We start from the raw sequence: 22724 nt of genomic DNA on the forward strand, positions 1-22724 counted from the left end.
TTTGTGTTATTCATTGATTTACTGAATCTAATATTTATTAAAAATAATTTAGTCTCTTCTAATCACTAAGCATTTTTTCTAGGTATGAAAGATTCTCCTTAGGAAATATAAAGATAGAATGGCCAAGTTGACATACCTAATGCACAAAATGCTCTAGATTAGATTTTTTGAGGAAGCCAAATAAAAAATGTCTTTCTTACCTTGATCCTGGACAAATTGAGATTCAAGAGAAAAGATCAGCAGATGGAGAACTGAAATATCTTTTTTATTGCTAATAAAGGTTAAGAGGAAGGACATAATGGAAAAATCAAAATTGCTTTTCTCACTGGGCCCACAGAAATAGACTGAATTACCGACTGGGAAGTTTTACATTGGGCCAGCCTCCTTACAAAAGAACCCTGCCACCAGAGAAATAAGGAGAAAATGTGATATTTGTGAGCACTCTCAGAAGGAAGGAAATAGAAATGGTTTACCCTTACAATTCTCCAAATTAGTGTACACAAATTTAAATTATAATGAGTGAGATGCATTAACTAATACTGAGACCAAAATATCAATGAATTATAAGAAAAGAAAATGAAAACCAAAATGTTTTACTAGATTTTGCCTTAGTTAAGGTTCAATTTTACTGACTAATGATGTCATCAATCTCTGCTTGTAATTAATTTAGTATAGTTTTTATTTATTTATTTTTAATGACAACAGCTTAGGCTTGTTTATAATTTTCTATGTTAATTTAGTGGAAGCTATCCAATGGTACTCTATTATATTTTTTTCCCAGTTAAGTTAGCATGCTGGACTTTTAATAGATCTTTTAATAAATATTATGACGATCAAGAATATTGTGAAATCAAAATTACTCTCAATGATATTTTTGACTTTGTATAATAACAGTGCTCACAAAGATAAATCTTGAGTTTAACTTTTAACCAAATTTCCAAATGGCACTTCCTCTGAATTCTTTAAACCTTTATGTTTGATGCGTGGCTTTTTCTCTTTGATTTGTGGAAACACACATCTATACTCATTGAATTAGTGAAAGCAAGATAACCTCAATAATTTAACCTGGTTTGTGTCTTGAGAGAAAGCTACTAAGCTAAATGCTGAGATTCTCCTAGGATATATTATAAAAAATTTTGTGCAGGTGGGTGAGAGTTGTCCTTTATGCAGCTGTGGTAACAGAATAAAAATTGCTTACTCTGGGAACACTGACTATATCATTCTTAAATTATCTGTACACTACTCAAATAGTTTACATTGCTGTAATGGTAGGAAGGCTTAAAGTTATGCTTCCATCCTGCAATCATCATTGCCTATAAACACTGAGCATTCAATGCAAGCAAAGCACATCCCACCATATATTTTTTATTTTTATTTATATATTCATTGCTTATGTAAGGTGTTATCACTTTTTAAAAAATTGAATATATAAAGATAAAAAAGACCTTAGGAAGATTTTTCCTGTAATCTAGCACTTAAATATAAACACTGATATTTTAATTAATAACCATCCAGATATATTTATTTATGAGTGTATGTTTTCTCTCAAATATTAATGTATATATTCATCAATATATTAAAATATTTTATATGCATTTCATATTTTCTAATTGAATGCAAATATTATAGAAAATTAGGAAAAAGTGAAGGAAACATATAATAAATTGGAATTACTATAAATCCTTGCTCCCCAACACAACTACTGCTAATATTTTAAGATATAGCTATTTATTTTATTTTTCTAATTTGTATCCTGAATAATTGGCATAATTAAATAATATATTAGAAACACATACTATGTCAATCAATAAATGCAGAGAGACATCAGTAGCATAGTGATCAAAAGCAATGTCTCTTGAGTCAAATTGCCTGGCTTTCTGATGTATGCTCCTCCTTAGTTGTGGAACACTGGACAAATCACTTAATTCTATTAAACCTCACCTCTGTATTGGGGAATGATAGCACTATATATATCATATGTCTGTTTTAAAGCAACTGGTATATAACAGAACATATTATAAAATCTTATAATTGTATTTTATACTGTTACTGTATAGTTTGCCAAGAAAGTTGATATACCAGAGACTATTTAACTCTTTTAATGGACTTTCATCACATTTCCACTTCATCACAATGAAAACTAATGTCTGCAATGAAAATCCTAAGTATGTATCCTTATACATTTAAAAATTATTTTTTAAATACATTGCATGAAATGGGAAGTTAACTCAAAGATTATTCATTTGAAATAATTTTAGGGGATGGAATTTTTTTCTATTTAAAAGCTTTTAAATTACATTTATTATGAGTATAACGAAAACTATGAACAAACACAAAAAGTGTCAACAGATGCTATTACTTAAACTGGTAATGAAGAAAACAAAAGGACTTGCCCAATTTGTTGGCATTTTATTATTCATAGTAGCCTCTTATGATTCTATATCTGTAGTATCAATTGTAACATCTCTATCATTTCTTATTTTATTTGAGTTTTTTTTCTTTTTTTTATTCATGAGTCCAGCTAAAAGTTTCTCTATTTTGTTTATTTTGTTAAAACACACACACACAAAGCAACCCAGCTCTTATTTCACTGATCTTTTCTATTTACAAGTTCAAATCTTGTTAGTCTGTTTCACTTCTTTCCGCTCAAATTTATGTCCTTCTTTCTACTAACTTTGGATTTTGTTCTTATTCTGGTTCCTTGAGGAGTGAAGTTATATTATTTGAGATCTTTCTTGTTTCTTAATATAGGTATTATTGCTATGACTGTCCCTCTTAGAATTGCTTTTGCTGCATCCCTCAAGTTTGGTATGTTGTATTTCCATTTTCATTTGTCAGAAGGTATTTATTTTTATTTTTATTTTTTTCTTCATTGGCCTATTATTATTCAGTAGTAGCATGCTTTTAATTTCTACATATTTGTAAATTTTCCAGTTTTCATTTTGTAACATTGCTATTTTCATACTGTTGTAGTTGGAAAATACATTTGCTATAAGTTTAATCTTTTGTATGATATGAACTAGCATTTTATTTAACTTCATGCTTATTTTCTTTATATATATATATATATATATATATATATATATATATATGTGTGTGTGTGTGTGTGTGTGTGTGTGTGTATGTGTGTGTGTGTGTGTGTATATGTGTATATATATATATATATATATATGTATATATTATTGATTTTTTACAGAGAGGAAGGGAGAGGGATAGAGAGTTAGAAACATCAGTGGGAGAGAAATATCGATCAGCTGCCTCCTGCACACCTCCTACTGGGGATGTGCCCGCAACCAAAGTTCATGCCCTTGACCGGAATTGGACCTGGGACCTTTTAGTCCACAGGCCGCCGCTCTATCCACTGAGCCAAACAGGCCAGGGCTGCTTATTTTCTATTCCAGATGGTCTTAGAAAATTACTATTTATATATTGTGACTTTTTTACTGAATTACCTCATAAATAATTATCACAATTAATAATAAAAGTAACAATAATGAGTCTAGAATTCTATTTCTGAATATGAATGTCTTATTTTGTTAATATGGCCTGAAAACTTTGTTGACATTCAAGGTCCTTAATTTTAGTTCTTTTTAGGATTGTCTTCATGACCACAGGGATGGTTTTCATTATTTACAAATGAATTCCTCATCTTACACATAGAGAAAAACAAGTCTTTATTTAATGTTGAATCATTTTGTTTGATGATATATACAATTCCTAAATGATTAAAGTCTAAAAGGATTTTCTTAAAATAGTTTTGAAAAACAAATGCTAGTAAGAAAAATTAGTTATTCCAATTGCTATATGAAATTATTAATTTTTATTTCTTCACAATGAGCTCATTTAAAATTTTATTGAAATGTTGAGAGGGCTATAAACCTAAAAACTTAAAATTTGACTGAAATGTTTTATCTATTACTATTTTTCTTGAAAGTGCTTTTTTCCCCCTTTCCTTACCTTGCTGCTTGCCCATTTTGCATACAATTTAACCAGTACCTCTTCTCTTAAATAAATAACATGTGTATCAGAGTTTTTTAAACTTTCATACTTCAGATTTTGTCAATTAATACCAATTCTTTAAATATAATTTTTTTCAAATATAAAGGAACAAGTTGAAGAAAAAACACATATTCAAAGACCATGGTTTTATTACTCTATTTTTATAATTATTAGAAACTTATATGTATCCATATATTCTACTTTAGGTTATAGTGATAGTGTATTTTTTAATTTTATTAAATGAAATAAAGTACTAAATGTGCATACTATTATCACTTAAGATGCTCAGTAAGTCATAATTTGACTGTTGCTTCTAGATGATTAAATGGTGCAGGTTTATTTACTTGGGAGCCTAAATAAAAAGTGCACAGTTTCAAGCATCATAATCCTGCATAATTTCACATTTAATGGAAGGAGAGAAAATATAAATTAATCATATAATCCATATCACTTTTAAACTCTGAAAAAATATAGAAAAAGCATTTATGTGACATGTACAGTGAAGAAATTAAATGAAATCTTACTAATGTTTTTAACAACTGAATGTTTTCTAATGTACAATGCTAAACTTGTTAAAGAACATGCCTGAAAGTCTTACAGTAGAAAATGCTTTCATATTCATTTTGAATAAAAAAAAAAAAATCTTCCTACAATCCAGTGGAATGTAAGCAAAAGAAGTGAACTCCTGCAGTGTTATATGTTTTGAGAGAAGTGAAATCTCTTCAGTACAAAGCATTAATATACATTTTGAAAGACTATATAAAAGCACAGTATTTGCATGCTTTAAAAATGAGCTTGTTACACGGCAAAATTGGCATATGTATATTGCTCCATCTTTTCCTGAATCTCACTAAATATAAAATGCCCCATCAGCATAATCCTGGGGAGCTGCAACTTGTAAATCCAGAGAGTTGCAATTGTTTGAGTTAAAAATAACATTTAAATAGCCCAGAAGTGAATGTTCTAAACTCTGCCTTGGATTTAAGCTACTTAGCTGTAGTCAGGGCTTGCACAGTTGATGGACAGTACAATTTTTGAAGCACATAGAAAATGTAGAGGTCTCAGGATGATTAAGGGATTGTAAGAGAAGGCTAAAGGAACATGGTCATAATGTTTAAAAAAAATGAAAGTGCAAAGAAAAACCACAGATTAAAAATGATCTTATAGTTATTCCTCAATTTGTCTAATGTTGTGGAAATGAAGGGAATACACAGATATGTTATTGAATAGGGGCATCTGTATTGCAATGTCCTGTAAATGTCTCAGATTTAACTAGGGGGTCAGAGAAGTTAGATTCAGCATAAAAATGTTTCAATAAATTTCACATGTGGATGCTAGACTGCAAACAGCTTCCTTAAAGAAGAACCTTCAGTCCAATACCACATCAACATTCAATTGCCATATGTATTCCAATGGTCTCATAGCTTTTCCATTGATCCCTTTTAATCATCCTATCGAATAAAAGAGTAATATGCAAATTGACCATCACTCCAACACACAAGATGGCTGGCTCCATGTGGTCAAAGATGGCTGCCCCCATGTGGACACAAGATGGCCACCACAAGATGGCCAGCAGGGGAGGGCAGTTGGGAGGGACCAGGCCTGCAAGGGAGGGCAGTTGTGGGCAATCAGGCCAGCAGGAGAGGGCAGTTGGGAGGAACCAGGCCTGCAAGGGAGGGCAGTTGGGGGCGATCAAACCTGCAGGGGAGGGCAGTTAGGGGTGATGTGATGAGGCCAGCAGAAGAGGAAGTTGGGGGAGACTGGGCCTGCAGGAAAGGGCAGTTGGGGGGGACCAGGCCTTCAGGGGAGGGCAGTTAGGGGTGACCAAGCCTGCAGGGGAGGGCAGTTAAGGGCAATCAGGCTGGCAGGGGAGTGGTTAGGGGGTGATCAGGCTGGCAGGCAGAAGTGGTTAGGGGCAATCAGGAAGGCAGGCAGGTGAAAAGTTGGGAGCCAGCAGGCCTGGATTGTGAGAGGGATGTCTGACTGCCCGTTTAGGCATGATCTGAGATCGGGCCTAAACGGGCAGTCGATCATCCCTCCAGGGGTCCCAGATTGGAGAGGGTGCAGGCTGGGCTGAAGGACACACACCCCCGTGCATGAATTTTGTGCACCAGGCCTCTAGTATTACATATTGATATTCTTAGCACATAAAATATATAATGTCATTTTCTTGTCCACTGTCTCCTTCTGGGCACATAGAAAACTCTCTTTTTCCTCATTGAGTTTTTTTATTGTAATAAATCATAACATAAATTTGCCCTTAAACATTATTTTCTTTTCCGTTTTTTGTTATTTGTTTGTTTGCCAATCTTCTCCCAAGGATATTTTTTCCATTGATTTTTAGAGACAATGGAAGGAAAGAAGGGAGGGGGAGAAGAGAGAGAGAGAGAAACATCAATATGAGAGAGACACCTTAATTGGTTGCCTCCCACATGCACCCCAACTGGGCATCAGATGGAAGCCGCAACCCAGGTTTATGCCCTTGACCAGGAATCAAACCCACGGCCTTTCAGTGCCCACACCGATGCTATAACCACTGAACACACAAGCCAGGACTACCCTTAAACATTTTTTAGCCGAAACGGGTTTGGCTCGTTGGATAGAGCATTGCCCTGCGGACTGAAGGGTCCCAGGTTCGATTCCGGTCAAGGGCATGTACCTTTGTTGCAGGCACATCCCCAGTGGGGGGGTGTGCAGAAGGCGTCTGATCGATGTTTCTCTCTCATCGATGTTTCTAGCTCTCTATCCCTCTCCCTTCCTCTCTGTAAAAAATCAATAAAATATATTAAAAAATAAGTGCCCTGACCAGCAAAGGAATCATGACCTCCTAGTTCATAGGTCGATGTTCAACCACTGAGCCATACCGGCCAGGCCCCTTAAACATTTCTAAAGTGGAACATTTTTATCATTCCAAAAGGTATCCCTGTACCCATTAAGTGGTGGCTCTCCAATCATTCCTTTCCTCAGCCCCTGGCTAATGTGCTTTGTGTCTCTATGGATTTACCTGTTATGGATGTTTCAGATAAACAGGATCATAGAACATGTGGCCTTTTGTGTCTGTCTTCTTTCACTTAGTGTTATGTTTACAGTTTTTCTATGTTGTAGCATATAACAGTAACTCAGTACTCTTTATGGATGAACAGTAATTTGTTGTATGTTGATACTAGAGCTTGTTTATCCATTCATCAGTTGATGGACATTTAGGTTGTATCATCATTATGGGTACTGTGAATAGTGCTGTTATGAATATTTGTGTTCAGTTTTTGTTTGAATATCTGTATTCAATTCTTTTAAGTATATGTGTGTGACTGTGTGTTTGTGTGTATTTTCAGGTTATATAACAATTCCGTTTTACTTATTGAGGAACTGCCAAACTGTTTTCCAGACCTAAGTATAACTGACCTGTCATTGCCATATCTTCTTTCCGTAGGCAACTTAACTCTAAAACCCCACATTGAACTCAAATACTTTTAAAGATATATTTGATCTTCTGGTCAATGACTCTATTAATTACCCAATTAAACAACCCTGAAATCTGATATCCTGCCTAGATTTCTCACTTTCCATTATCTCTGACTTCAAACCTGGAAATTTTTAAAATATATATTTTAAACATCTCTCAGATGTATCCCATCTTATGCATTTCATTATTACTGACTTTATTCAGGACCACATACTGTCTAAGCCAGGAATCAGCAAACTTTTCTTTGTAAAGACACCATAGCAAATATTTTAGGCTATATAGGTCACACAACCTGGATGCAAACCAACTGCTTATCTCTGCTATTGTTATGTGAAAACAGCTTGGACAAAGGATAAACAAATGGGTGTGGCTGGATTCCAATAATATTTACTAACAAAAACTGGCAGTCAGACCTTAGGTTGTGGATAAAGATAAAACTTAAAAAGAACAAACTAGATCTAAAATAATTTGATCTGGATTCTAAAATAAAATTCAACACACTTTTTAAAAAGATTACAATATTCAGCCATTTGACAATGTAACATTGACAATGTCCTGTATCTAATTAAAAAATATTAGATAGAAGAAGCAAAGGATTAAGCAAATAAAAAAACTCATAGACAAAGACAACAGTATGGTGATTACCAGAGGGAAGGTATAGGGGAGGTAGAGGAGGTAAAGGGGGAAAAATGGTGATGGAAGGAGACTTAACCCAGTGTGGTGAATACACAATACAACATATAGATGATGTATTGCAGAATTGTACACCTGAAACCTATATAAATTTATTAACCAATGTCACCCAAATAAACTCAATTTTTAAAAAGAAACAGGAGAATTTGAAACATAATCAGGAAGAAAGTCAATCAATTGGAAAAAAAACACAGAAATAATAAATGATAGAATTAACAAACAAGGCTTTCAAAGAACTACTTTTAATTCATGTGTTTAAAGGTAACTATAAACATAACAGAGAGAGAAACAGAAGATATAAAACAAATGAACATTCTGAAGGTGAAAGCACAGTATTTGAAATAGAAATTGATAGACTAAATAACAGATGAGATACTGAGAAAAAAGAACTGTATCAAAGACAACAATAAAATTATCAATACAGAAATAAACAGTAAAAGGGAGGGGGAAACCCTAAGTTTTGCATACCCATGGAACAATATTAAGCAGTCTAACATCTGTAAATGTGAAATCCTAGGGGATTGGGGGGAAAGAAAGGAAGTTACAACAAGCAGAAGAAATATTTAAAAAATGAATGGTCAGAATATTTCCAAATTAGATCAAAACTCTAAATCCATAGATTAAATAAGCTCAATGACCCCGAGCAAGATAAACACAAAGAAAATTACACCTAAATGAATCACTAAAATTGTTTAAAAACAAACAATAAATAGAAATCTTAAAACAGTCAGAGAAAATAAACACATTTTATATAGGTCAAAAAAGAAAAGAAATATCACTCAGTTCTCATCAAAACCATTCTAAACTAGAAGATAATGGAATGAAGTTTCTAAGTCTTAGAAATAACACATGTTATCAGCCTAGAATTTTAGTGAAAACAGCCTTGAAAACTTAAAGATATTCATAAACAAGATAAAGCTCATATAATTGTGAATAACCAACTTATACTATAATAAATATAATAAGATTTTTTTATGCTGAAGGAAAATAAACCAAGATAAAAACATAGAACTACAAGAAATAATGAAGGAGAACAAAAGTTTGTGGGTAAAGATAAAAGAATATTTAATAAAACTCATAATAAAAATGTAGATTTAAAATAGTTGGATAAGTAAGATAAAATGACAGAATTATGTTAATGATGACATGGGAATAAATGGACTTAAGTATTTTGAACTTATAGCGTTATTGACAGTGGTAAATATGATAATGTATATTAGGTTGTAGTAAGAAAAGGATGCATGTTCTGTAAAACAATTACTAACAGCATAGTAAAAATAATGCGTCAAATTAACTAAATATCCATCAGGAAAAAAAATGAATCTTGATCCCCAACCTAATACCATATATAAAAATAAATTCCATATAGACAATCTACTTAAATGTTAAAAGTAGCAAGGTAAGCTTTTAGATTAAATCATAGGAAATATTCATTATAACTTTGGAGTAAGCAAATATTTCTTAATATGGGACATAAACCTAGTTATCCATAAAAGAAAGATGTAAAAATTTGTGCTACACAGAAAAAAGAACAGAGGCCCAATACATTTTATTTGATGCTACAATAACTTTGATATCAAAACCAGCAAGTATAGCTCAAAAGGAAAATTATAGTCATTAATCCACAATAGGAATGTAAACATCTTAACAGAGTATCATCAAACCAAATTCAGCAATTTTTTTAAAAAGTATATTATGTTAAAGTTAATTAATACCAAAAATACATGGTTAATTCTATATATGAAATACATGTCAATATAAATCACCACATTAACAAATTAAGAGAAAATTGCCTTCAGTAGATGCAAAAAAACCCCACAAAAACCTAGAAAAATTTAATAGCCATTCCAGATTAAAAAATAACATTAATGCATAAAAAAGTAAATCAAAATAAGAGAGAACTTTCTTTTTCACAAACTCTACAGTAACCAATATACTTATTGATAACATATTAAAAGTGTTTTTCTTAAAATAAAAATAATAAAGATGTTTAAGTGGATGTTCCACCCAATGTAACAGTCAAGCATAAATATAAAGATGATGCTGTTGGGAAAAGTGAAAGTCACTATGCATAATTTATAAATTTGTCTCCAGAGAAAACCCAAATAATATGCAAATTATCATTATTAATCAAATAGCTTAGCGGGATTGCAACAAAAATCAATTTCATTTTTATGATGAAATGTGAGCTTTAAAATAGTAGAACTCACTGCAACTATAAAAACTGGTAATTAAATTAAATGTAAGGAAAAAAGTACAATGCCTTTGATAGAGGGAGTCAAAGTCATAATGATGCCAATTTTTAAATCCCAAAATTAATTTAAAAAATATAATAAAGGTCAATAATATTAACAGAGTTTTTACTGGAAATATAAAAGAGGATTATAAGTTATATATGAGCATACTAAAGATGAAGAACAGTCAAGATATTTGGAAAGTGCTGAAACCAGTTTGGCTCAGTGGATAGAGCGTCGGCCTGCGGACTCAAGGGTCCCAGGTTCGATTCTGGTCAAGGGCATGTACCTTGGTTGCGGGCACATCCCCAGTAGGGGGTGTGCAGGAGGCAGCTGATCGATGTTTCTCTCTCATAGATGTTTCTAACTCTCTATCCATCTCTCTTCCTCTCTGTAAAAAATCAATAAAATATATATTTTTAAAAAATATATTTGGGAAGTAATGAAGGAAAAACAGTGGAAGGGGAGTAGGGAATGCTCTTTCATATGTCAACATCTACACTAATAAGAGATAAATATGCAAATTGACTGTACCTCTGTGATGCCCACCAGCCAATCAGGAGTTAGTATGCAAATTAACCCAACACAGATGGCAGGTTAATTTGCATACACAGGCACAGAGTGAATACTGAAGGCTCCGCCTGAGCAAAGACTGAAGACTGAAGACTGAAGGCTCTGCTGCGGCCAGAGCCAAGCCTGAAGGCTAAAGGCTTGGCTCTGCTGAAGGCTGAAGGATTGGCTCTGCTGTGGCCAGAGCCAAGCCTGAAGGCTGAAGGGTTGGCTCCACTGTGGCCCAGATCCCGGGTGCTGGAGGAAAACTGGTGCCGGCAGCAAGGGGAAGGAAGGCCTATTGCACGAATCTTCGTACAACAGGCCTCTAGTCTATTATAAAGTTACATAATTAAGACAGTGTCCTATTGATGCAGGGATAAAAAAGACAGGGGAATACAATGGACACTTCAGAAACAGGTAATCTATACTAATAAAAGGGTAATATGCTAATTAGACTGGATGTCTTCTGAACATCCTCTGGACAAAGCCACGGTGGCGGGGGCCGAGGCAGAGGCGGTTAGGGGTGACCAGGCCTGTGGGGGAGGGCAGTTAGGGGTGACCAGGCCGGCAGCGGAGGGCAGTTAGGGGTGATAAGGCCAGCAAGTAGAGGCAGTTAGGGGCAATCAGGCTAGCAGGGGAGCAGTTAGGGGAGGCAGGCAGGCAGAGGTGGTTAGGGTCGATCAGACAGGCAAACAGAGGAGGTTGGGGCAATCAGGCAGGCAGGCAGTTAGATTAGAGGTGATCAGGCAGGCAGGCAGAGGCAGTTAGGGGTGATCAGTCAGGCAGGGGAGCAGTTAGTGGTATCAGGCAGGCAGGCAGGTGAGCGGTTAGGAGCCAGTGGTCCCAGATTGTGATAGGGATGTCCAACTGACGGTTTAGGTCTCTGGGATCGGGCCTAAACCAGCAGTCGGACATCCCCTGAGGGGTTCCAAATTTGAGAGGGTGCAGGCCGGGCTGAGGGACCCCCCTCCCATGCATGAATTTTGTGCACCAGGCCTCTAGTGCATATATAAAAAAATGATCTAACCCAGTTCGTGTGGCTAAGTTGGTTGAGCATTGATCAATGTACAAGGAGGTTGCTGGTTTAATTTCAGGTCAGGGCACATGCCTGGGTTTCCAGCTGAATTCCCAGTAGGGGCATGCAGGAGGAAGCCAATAGATGTTTCTCTCTAACCAATGTTTCTCTCTCTCTCTCTCTCTCTCTCCCCCCTTCCACTCTCTGAAATCAATAAAAATATGTTTTAAAAAATTAAAATAAAAAAAGTGATCTGGACAGAACTAGCATGGTAGGTTGATGGGAAATAGGACAGACTCTCAGTAACTATGCTGGCATAATTGGTCATCTGTGTACAAAAAAAAATGGAACTAAATTCTATCTCAAAGCATATGCACAAAATAATAATTTTAGATAGATTAAGGACTCAAACACAAAAGGTTAAATTTTATTAACTTTATAAATATTGAGAATATAGAGTAAAAGATGAGAGGATGATCTACACTAAAATTAAGCTTTAATTTTTTTTCATAAAAAGAAGAAAAAAAACACAAGCCACAAACTGAGAGAAAATACCTCAATACTAGTATATGTAGCCAACAAAGTATTAATATGAAGAATATATAGTGAACTCTAATGAATTAAAAGGCCAAAGATAAATAATATATGGGTAAAAGATTTGTGAAAAGGCATCACACAGAAAGAAAACATAAATACTCAATAAACATAAGATATTCTAAATTTTTTCAATGATCAGAAAAATACAAAGTAATAACAAAACATAATCACTGATATCCAGGAAACTAAGAAAAAAGTTTTAAATTTTATTATTACAATTTGTCAGGATCCCCCCACCCCCCAATTTGGTAATAATATATATTGCAGTCTCTATGTGGTCTCAACTTTCAGTCCTCTGGTGTCAGGTTTCTCACCTGCGAGTCTTCCATTGATTACTAGTATTCAGGAAGTTTTTCTGTATTTTAGTTGTAATTCCAGTTTGTTCCTGGGAGCATGTCCATGCAGCATCCACTTACTCTGCTGCCAATTTTAATCTCCAGGATTTCTTTTCTTATTCTAAACAAGTATACACTTCCATTCCTAATTTGTGCTATTTGTTAAAATATAAGATTCTTAAAATGTAAAAACTTTAGATATACAAAATCTGGATCAATTTCTTCTCCTAAGTGTATACTCAAGAGAAATTTGTGTCATGGCCAATGTGGCTCAGTTGGTTGAGTGATGTCCAGTACACCAAAAAGTCACCAGTTCAATTCCAGGTCAGGGCATATGCCTGAGTTACAGCCAAGAGAAAAGCATGAGATCCAAGAGAGATGTCTATGCTGGGGCTCAAAGTAGAGAAACATGTCCTTACCTTTCCTTTAGGTTCAATATACAAAAAGTAAACTTCTTTCTTTCAGAAGCCTAATTTCTGATGCTTAATTTAATAATAGGTGAATTAGGGACAAGTGGACCAGGATGCATATAAATTATTGAAGCAAACCCATATAATCTACTCTGCAAAAAGTCTTCCAGGGATATCCTAGCATAAATCAGACCCAGATGTGTTTATCCTGCCCACAATCAGATCACTGAAGATCATTCCAGAATCAAATTTTGAAGAAGTGGTCTTGAGTGTCTGCCATGCTTTTATCCCAAATGATATTATTGGGACACTTTAGCTCCTTGAAAACACAGAATAGCCTACCTCCTCCATCCCACTTTACCTTTACTATCTCTATACCTTTCAGTAACTGAATTAATATCTCTGGAAACACTTTCCCACCCCCACCCCCACCCCCACATATATTGAATGAAGCAGTTGAACTGTGGTTCTCTTCTTTTTTTTCAGTTACAGAGAAATCCTCCCTCTGATTTTAAAGGGAATTAACATAAAATTTAATGTTGCTCTTGCTTTATTAGCAGACTTGTTTTCAACACAGTATATTCCTTGTATGATAGAGTATTTGAAAAATATATTATTTGTTTTCTGTCTAAGACCTTTGCTAACATTAGCTCAAACTACTTTTATTTTGCCCTTGAGATAGATTCACGTAAATAATATTTTCCTTGCTAACCTCAGCAGCCTGACACAGTATATTACTTTTTGAGTCACTGTCCTCCTTTTCATTTCCAATATTTTCTTAGCCATAACTTTAAGAAAAGGCTTTTTGTAAAGCCACATTGAATACTGCTATCTCTTTATTTTCTTTTCCTTAAAAATTGTATCGTAGTTCAATTATGAGGCTCTGACTCTCTGCCCCAGAGTCTTGACTCCCATATCTATTCATTTCTTTTTCCCTCTCTCAATTTCAGATTCTCTTTATTTTGCAGTGTGGGTGTTCACTTTAAAGTTCATGTCGTTAATTTCTCTTTACCTAATTCTGATACCGATACCGAGAGCCCTGATTTTTTCCTTACCAGTTGGCTATAAAATGATCTGCAGTACTGCCAGGCTAAATGACTCTCAGAGAAAAAAGTGTTAGGGACACCAAATGGATGGCTCCACTTGTTTGTTAGAAAATAAAAATGTCAGTGTTCATGGGTGTGTGTTTTTTAGCACTAGGATTAGATTTTTCTTAATGTTAAAAATTTTATGAAAAAAAAATTTTAAGTGCAAATTCTTTGAAAATCAAATTATTCATTTCCTGGAAGACTACAATTTAAGGCCAATACATGCAAGATATTGATATTTTATGAATAAACAAGTTATTATAACATGGATTAACTCTCTTCTAACTTCAATGCACATAGATTAAGAGAATATTGTGAGTATAACTCACCATTGGTTAAAATTAATTAGGTGATTATATGACAGGAAGAAATCCAATCTCTTAGAAATCTGAAAAAAAATTAGTAGTAGCAACAATTAATTGCAATGATAAAACAATAATAATGGTTAATATCATTCCTTGCTATGTGCTTAGAACTAGCATTTGAGCACAGCTTCACTTATTCCTCACAAAAACACCCACCACAAAACCTAAGGATATATGTGGTGTCCTTATGTACTTAGTACAAATGAAAAAAAACAAAACAAAACTGGAGAGATATTGTACACTTTTCAAAATCACATAGACAATTAGTGATAAAGATAAAGTTTTATCCAAATTCTTGCCTTAGAAAACAAACATTTAATCCTCTGTCTGTTCAAAGGCTGTATCTTGAAAAGCAATGGCAGAAAATTCATGGGAATAAAATAAAAATTTTTAAAAGACATGAATCTAAACAAACAATAAGCAAAATGTAGAAAAGTTGGTTATTGTTTTTATTTTCTCACAACCCTGGAGAATGACACTTATGAATAGATTTTACCTAAGGTGGGGGGGGGGTGTGCATATTAAAGATATAAAGTTTAATGATGTATGAGAGCCTCGATTAAATGGAACTCTTTAATACCATTGATCAACTAGAATATGCAACCTTTTTCACCAACACGGAGAATTTTCTTGGTACCTCTCTCATGCATTCTTTCTGTGGTCTACAGAAAATCTTGGCTAAATTTGCACTTAATGAATTTCTTGTTTCTAAAGTCTTTAATTCCCACTCTTGCCATAAGACACACTTTTCTCCTCAGTGTCCCAATCCAATTTAGTTTCTATTCTGATTCTGTAGCCTAAAATAGATGGCAAAGGGAACATTAAAGTTGTAAATAGATGAATCCATTGGAACAGGAATAAAGAAAATGGTGACAATGGGATCTCAATCAGAGCAAAATGTGAAGGAAAAACTAACAAATCTGGTGTTTTTGAAGCAAAAAAAAATGAGGAAGCAAAACATTAAACAAAAAAGAGATGAAAACAGTTTTGGAAACACCAAGTAATTTTTTAAATGACACACAACCAGGAAATGAGTTAAGTCTTTGTAGTAGGAGACATAGAGATTCTAGATTAAAAAGTACCTGAGAGCCAGGCCGGTGTTGCTCAATGGTTGCTCAGATGTCAGGGTTGATTCCTGCTTGAGGCACATGCCTGTGTTGTGGGCTCGATCTCCAGTAGGGGGTGTGCAGGAGGCAGCCTAACAATGTTTCTTTCTCTCTTATTGATGTTTCTATCTATCCCTCTCACTTCCTCTCTCTCTAAAATTAATTAAAAGTATATTTTTAAAAAAGTACCTGAGAAATGAGATAGAGAGAAAGGACAATTAACCTGATCTTTCTTTTAATTGAGGTGTGTCTGCTATCAAGGCAGGAGAGATGACACACTCTCTAAAACACAAAAGTATGAGGAAAGCCCAGTAGGACCAGATGGAGGTAGTCAGCCCATTAATTGAATTTGGAGAGCAACAACATAGGAGGGAGAATAAAAACTGTAGTCCTGCAAAAACTAGAGTATATCTACATCCAGTATATAAGTGGAGTCTTCTTAGTATTCATGAACAGAAATTATCCTAAAATTAATTATATAATATATGTAAAAAGCATTTCTTATGTGAGCCAGTAGTCACCCTTAAGTAACTCTGGGATATGAACATCTAACACTATGTATGTTGTGTAGGATTCTGACCACCACTGAGAAAGAGTGGTTGTTGGATAGGAGGTGTGGTAGACTGAAGAGAAATTGGCTAAAATAGTGACAATGGGATCAGAGTCTGGGACAGAGTTAACTAATCTGGGTTCATATTCTACTTACTCGTTTCTTCTAACATAAGTTTAGTTGTTTCTAAATATAGCCACTGGATGTAGCTATTAAACACACACAGTTTTTAATTATTGGAATTTGGAGAGTATACCACAACTATATTTAGAATAAAGATGTCTATTAGGTATATATAATAATAATAATAATAATAATAATAATAATCCTCTCATACAGAGACATTTATTGGAAAACAATATTAGAGAAGTAATTGATGTTTCTTTTTCTCCTCCTTCACCCCCTTTCCTCCTTTTTTCTTCATCAAATACTTAAAATTGATTTAAAACTAATATTTATTATCTTATTTCTCTAACTATAAAACTATTCTAAAGTAAAATTTGAGGAATACTTTGGAAAATGAAAGATAAATATTTACATAAAGTTACAATTCTGGAGGATACACAATTATTTGTCATTAAAAGATTCGTTTATAATTAAGGTTCTCATCTTTTGCCCTATACTTAGAATAAGGATCTTAAACTTTACATAAATAGGAGAGATTTAATTAAAACTTGAAGAAATGTGTTACTGTTAATTGAATTCTTGCTACAGTTACCTTTGCAAACCAATGTTAATGAAACTCCAGTTCAAAGTGGATGGGTTTGGGGAATTGAGATAGCTATTTATTTCCTTACCTGAGATGTCATGAAAATCTTCTGAATAAAATAAAGAACCCAATTAAGAGGGTTCTCATTTGTAGCTATTGGTCCAATTTACACAAACGGCTAGGATTTCTAAGCAAAACAAATCCGAGGTTCAAAGGCCGTTGAACAAGGTCAGTGAGTGAGACAGGGAAGTCCTTTGCCTTTGAAAGCCCTGCACCTGTGGAGCAGAGTAGGCGGCGCTCCCCCGGCAGCTAGGTTCCGCTCCGCCCCTCCACTAGCTCACAGTCCCTTCCCCCACCGGCGGAACCTCGCAGTTGGGTCTCTCTCCGTATTACCAAGCTATAAATTGCCCTAGAGCTTAGAGACAATCAGGTCAGCAGAGCTCTCACGAGGGAAAAGCTTCTTACTTCCCAGCAGAATCGTTCAGGGGAAAGAGAGGAAGGAGGGAGGAAACCCACGCTTTAGTCATCACGGTGCTGGCAAAGGATGGAGGGAGATGGGGCGGAGGGAGGAGGGGGCTGGCAGAAACAAGGTCGCACTGGACCCAAAGTCTACAAACTTATTGGCCACTGCAGTGGAAACTCCCCGTGCGCTCCCCACCGCCCGGTAGCCTAGATGCGCTACTGGGTGGAGTCGCGCTCCCGGGCCCCACCTCTGGGACACAGCTTCCCCGCATCTCTCCGGTCCACGGCACCCTTCACAGAAAGTCTCTAGGCATCTGGCAAGGCTCAGATTCATCTACACTTGCTTCCAACCCCCGAATCGCGTGAGGATTATACCGTTAACCTTCGAGGGCTACCTCCTGTGGCTCCGTTCGTGGACGCCCGTGCGCAATCCTGTCCTATCCCCGCCCTGCCCGGCTCTGCTTTCACAACTCTGTGGGGTCAAAAGGCCAAAGACAAACTTCTGCCTCCTTTCCTGATCTCACCTTTTCAAAAACCCACCGCCTTGGGGACCCACACCCATCGGAACTCCTCGGGCGCTGTTCCAGTCTGGGCATGCTCAGTATCAGGGCAGGTTCTGATTGAAAGTAAAGAAAAAGGAAAAGAAAGAAAAAAAAAATAGCTTTGTATTATGCTGCCTCCTCCCGTGCTGAGGGCTCCCTGAACAGGTTGTGGGGCATCCCTGCGGGTACCCAAAGGGCTTATCGGGTGCCCTTGACAGCGTCTCCTGGGGATCTCTCTCCCCCTCCCAGAGAGCCCCCTCCCCCAAGCCTCCCCCGCCCCCCTCTTCGGGTCCCAGTCCACGGTGGGGATGGAGAGACACTAACAGAACTGGGATGGGCGCCGTTGGCTGAGGGATCCACCTATGATTAGTGCGCCCGGATTGGCTCCTGGGCGCAGCGTACCGAGGTGGAGCCAATCAGGTGGCCGGGGCTGGGAGATGATGGGCGGCCGCCTCCTCACTGGAGGGATTCCTGGAGAAGCTGCAGTGTGGGGATGCTCCAGACCGAGTCCTGCCCCCAGTGTCTCTCCACCTCCTCCTGCTGCTGCGGCGGCAGCAGTACTTAGCAGCCGCAACTTGGGGCTGCAGCCGGACCAGCCCCCCCCCCCCCCAGGGCGGTGCTCAGCGGAGAGGGGGGCTCCGTGCCCCGAAGGGGTGTGTGTAGGGTGGGGGCGGCCAGCTGGGACCAGCTGGTGGCCCTGGAAAACCTCCCACACACCCACACCCACACACCCCTTTTGTGTTGCAGGCTGCCCCTCCAAGAACAGAGGCGGTGAGAGGACGCGCGTGCCTTCGAGGCGGTCCGCCCGGGGAGAGCAGTGGGGACGGAAAGCGGCACCACCACCGCCTCCTGGTCTTCCCTGCAGGTAAGGCGGCGGGACTGGCGGTGCGGCCACCCTGGTTGGTGGTGCCTGTTCGCTCGAATCCCTCTGCAAGATTTTTGTTCTCGGTACCTTTGGGTTTGGGTGGTGGGAGAGGAGACCTGCGGAGGGAGCCCCGGGGTGGCCTATTGTGAGAAATCGGAGACCACATGTGCATCGCCTGGCAAAGCACTTTGCCCAGCGCCCCTGGTTGAGAGCCTGGAGTTGATCCTGGGCATCCCCCATCTTCCTGCTCCGTCTCTCCTCCGCCGTCCCCCGCCCCAATCTCAATCTCTCACCTCCGCCCGCCCCCTTTCCAGTCCCCTTTTTCCGTCTTCACCCTCCTGCCACCCTAAGCACGCACAGGGTTTCTTTCTCCTCCTGGAGAGGACTGCCTGTTCTCAGAGGAAGGAAGGGGGTAGCGAAGAAAGGAGAAAGATTTCTTTCTGCGGGGGCAGAGGGGCAAGGGAGAAGGCAAGCTCCGTGGAAATGAGAGTACAGAAAGCAATTAAACGGAATAAAGCGAGTAGACCAGCCACCCTGCCCGGCTGTCAGGCTGTCAGAGAGGGGAAGCGTCAAGTTTGACTCGACCTCCTATTTGCAAGAGGCTATGCCTCTCACTTGATTCGTTCCAACGGAACAAAAATAAACCACCGATCCAACCCACATTCAACTGCTTAATTGCTGTTGTTTTTAAGCGCCAACCACCTGACTTTTCCTGTTTTCATCTGTCCAGTGGGGCTATTTGGTATTTGCCCATCAGTGGTAATGTCTGAACTTTGAAGTGTTTCTTGCACAGAGAAAAAAAATAATTAAAAACATATTATTACTTCCCTGAGGTTCTCTGGTATGGCCTTGATGTTGGGAAGCAAAAAATAAATAAATGGAAATGTAAAGTTACAAATATTCATAGGTGACACCAGTATTATCCCGAGGTTTGGGTTTCTACTTTGAGAAAGCTAATCTAGTTAGCTTTGCATACATGTTGATTTTCACTTTCTTGAATATTAGTTAACCCTTTGGGGAAATAAAGCAGCCATTTAACTTTGCTGTTACAGCTACATTTGTGTATGAATTGCCATTTCATTCTACCTTTCTACTGTCTGCATTCTATTGTCCGGATATCAAAATTCATGCATTGCCTTATTTCCTTATAATAATAATATTTAATAGATGTAAACGTGATGTTTATACAATTTTGTTGCTCCAATTAGAAGGCATACGGAAGCTCAGTTGGCCAAGAATCCTCTTGTACTGGAACAAAGTTTAGAAAGTAATGGTAAAAAGATAACCTCAAATTAAAAAAAAAATCTTAAAGGGGAAATGTTTTTGTTCTCAAGGAAGAAAGAGAGCAAAACCACTCTGTGCCCTAACTGCCTGCATAATAGGTCAAGTGAAAGGTACTTGTTGAACAGACCTTGACGGCAGCTTCAGCAATTTCTAATTCCATCAGCAATGTTTCCTGTTATGCATCCGAGACGGCTAAGTGATTACTGTCAGATGGGAGAAAGTAGAGAGAAGTGTCTAGTTGGATGTAATGGGAAATCGTTCCAAGTGGGTCCTACATGAGTGCAGAGAAACCAGCCGATGCTAGAGTCCAGATAAATCCTTTCCTTTGATTTATCAGGGGAAATGCCGAGTCTTACATTTGTGTGTGTGTACATGTCACTTGGGATAAGAAAAGGGAATCATCTTTCTGAACTCTGCCTGATCTTCCACACTAATCTATGCACCGCAGAAAGTATTTTTTCACCACATATCTTAGTGTATAAGTTTATACACCAACTTAGATAAGAGCTGGTTTCATTTAACATCAGTGTAATGAATATTATTGTCTAAACATTTTCCATTTGAGGCACTTGTCTCTGCTGTCTAAGTGGAATTACCTAGAGTCACAAAAACAAGATCTTCTTTCCAGGGCTTTGACACTTAACTGGCTTTTTTCCTTTGTAATGTAGTGTTTTTGTTGAAAGCTGACTAAATTTTAGAGGTGCCACCTTTTGGTTACAAGGACAAAAGGACAATCGCTTAATTGCCTCGTGTGTATACAACTGATTTAACAAGTTTAGACATGAAAAGATGTATAAAAAGGAAACCAACTATTTTCCATGTGAGCAAAAGAAGATGTTGGTTGCTTATTTTTCCACTGTCTTAGGAAAGGTAAAAGTTTAGGCTTCTTGGTTTGTGACAAAGTTTTTTCATGTCTCTCTATAAATGTTAATTATAGCAATGCCATGTAAAAGAGATGTATCTGAGTGGTTAGTTTTTAACATACTTCTGAAAAATCAAGTCTTTATGGATACTGGAAGTCAGAACTAATTCCAATATGTAGTGAGTGGATTGAGAAGAGATTTAAATTATAATCGGTCATCCCACCAAATGTTCTAATGTAACAATTTCATACAGCCTTCATCCTTTCTCTGTTTAAAATGCTATTTTATAAATGTTATTAATATTTCTGAACAAACATGTAATTAGATATTTTAAGATATTTTTATAAACAATATTGCTAATATACAGGGGAAATTTTAAAATACTAATTCCAGAAAATGCCACACAATGGAGCGTTGTTCCAGACTAGTTTTGAACTTCACTTCATAGTGAAGAATATTAGTTATTCTCTGTGGTCAAATTATCAGATAGTTTTAATCAAGAAATATTAAAATGGATAACATGGTGTTTACATTATTAGGTATACATTTGAGAGGGTGCTAATTAAAAACAAAATACAACATAGTAGTTTGTCTTAATTATATTTGAAAAATGAACTGGAAGATGAATAGATGCAGAATGTATTAAAGATGTAATTTGAACTTCCTGTTAACCTAATGACACTATGCATATAATATCAATTCATCTCTTTTGAGGTCAGTATATTAAATCAATTTAGAGTGAATTCCCCACACAGGTTTGTGGAGCCATCTGATCTCAAAGAACGTACACTTAAGACAGACATTTTTATGAGCCTGCAATACTTATAGCTTGTATGATTTCCAGTTTGTGGAACAGCCAGTAAGAGACAGCATTAATTCCAAATCGGAACATAATCTTTCTTTTCCTAATGGTAGTGATTAAATAATTTGGGGGGAAAGGAAAGCAAAAATAAAACAGTTTGATTACATAAGGGAACAAATTTGGTCCAATGTTACAGAATACCAAAGTTAGACTTTCTGTCATAATGTTAGTTTGGGATTTGCAAATATTTTGCTAAGTAAGTAATGGTTTTTACAACTAAATATCTAATCCATCTGTGATTTTAAAAAGTTTTTAACTGATTTGGTTGCCATAAATGCATCTGTATCAAAAGTTTAAGATGTAAGAGATGCTTTCTAGCTGAATTTGTTTTCCATAGGAATTCACCAAAGCTATTTAAAAAGGGATTGAATATGTGGCAGCCTAAATAAATAAATTGTTTTTCAACTAGCATTTAAAGATGTACAGGATGGGGCAAAAGTAGGTTTGCAGTTGTTCCTATGGAAAATAATACAATGGTTAATAAATAATATATGGATGAGCTCTGTGTTCCATGCACTTACAACTATAAGCCTACATTTACCACACCCTGTATATATATGTGTGTGTGTATATATATATATATAATTTAAAATTTTTTTAATTTTATATATATTTATCCACATATATATCCATATATATATATATATATATATATATATATATATATATATATATGGATATATATGTGGATAAATATATATAAAATTAAAAAAAATTCTAAAAGTATTAT

This window comes from Cnephaeus nilssonii (assembly GCF_951640355.1).
Source record: "Cnephaeus nilssonii genome assembly, chromosome: 6".
Classification (NCBI taxonomy): domain Eukaryota; kingdom Metazoa; phylum Chordata; class Mammalia; order Chiroptera; family Vespertilionidae; genus Cnephaeus; species Cnephaeus nilssonii.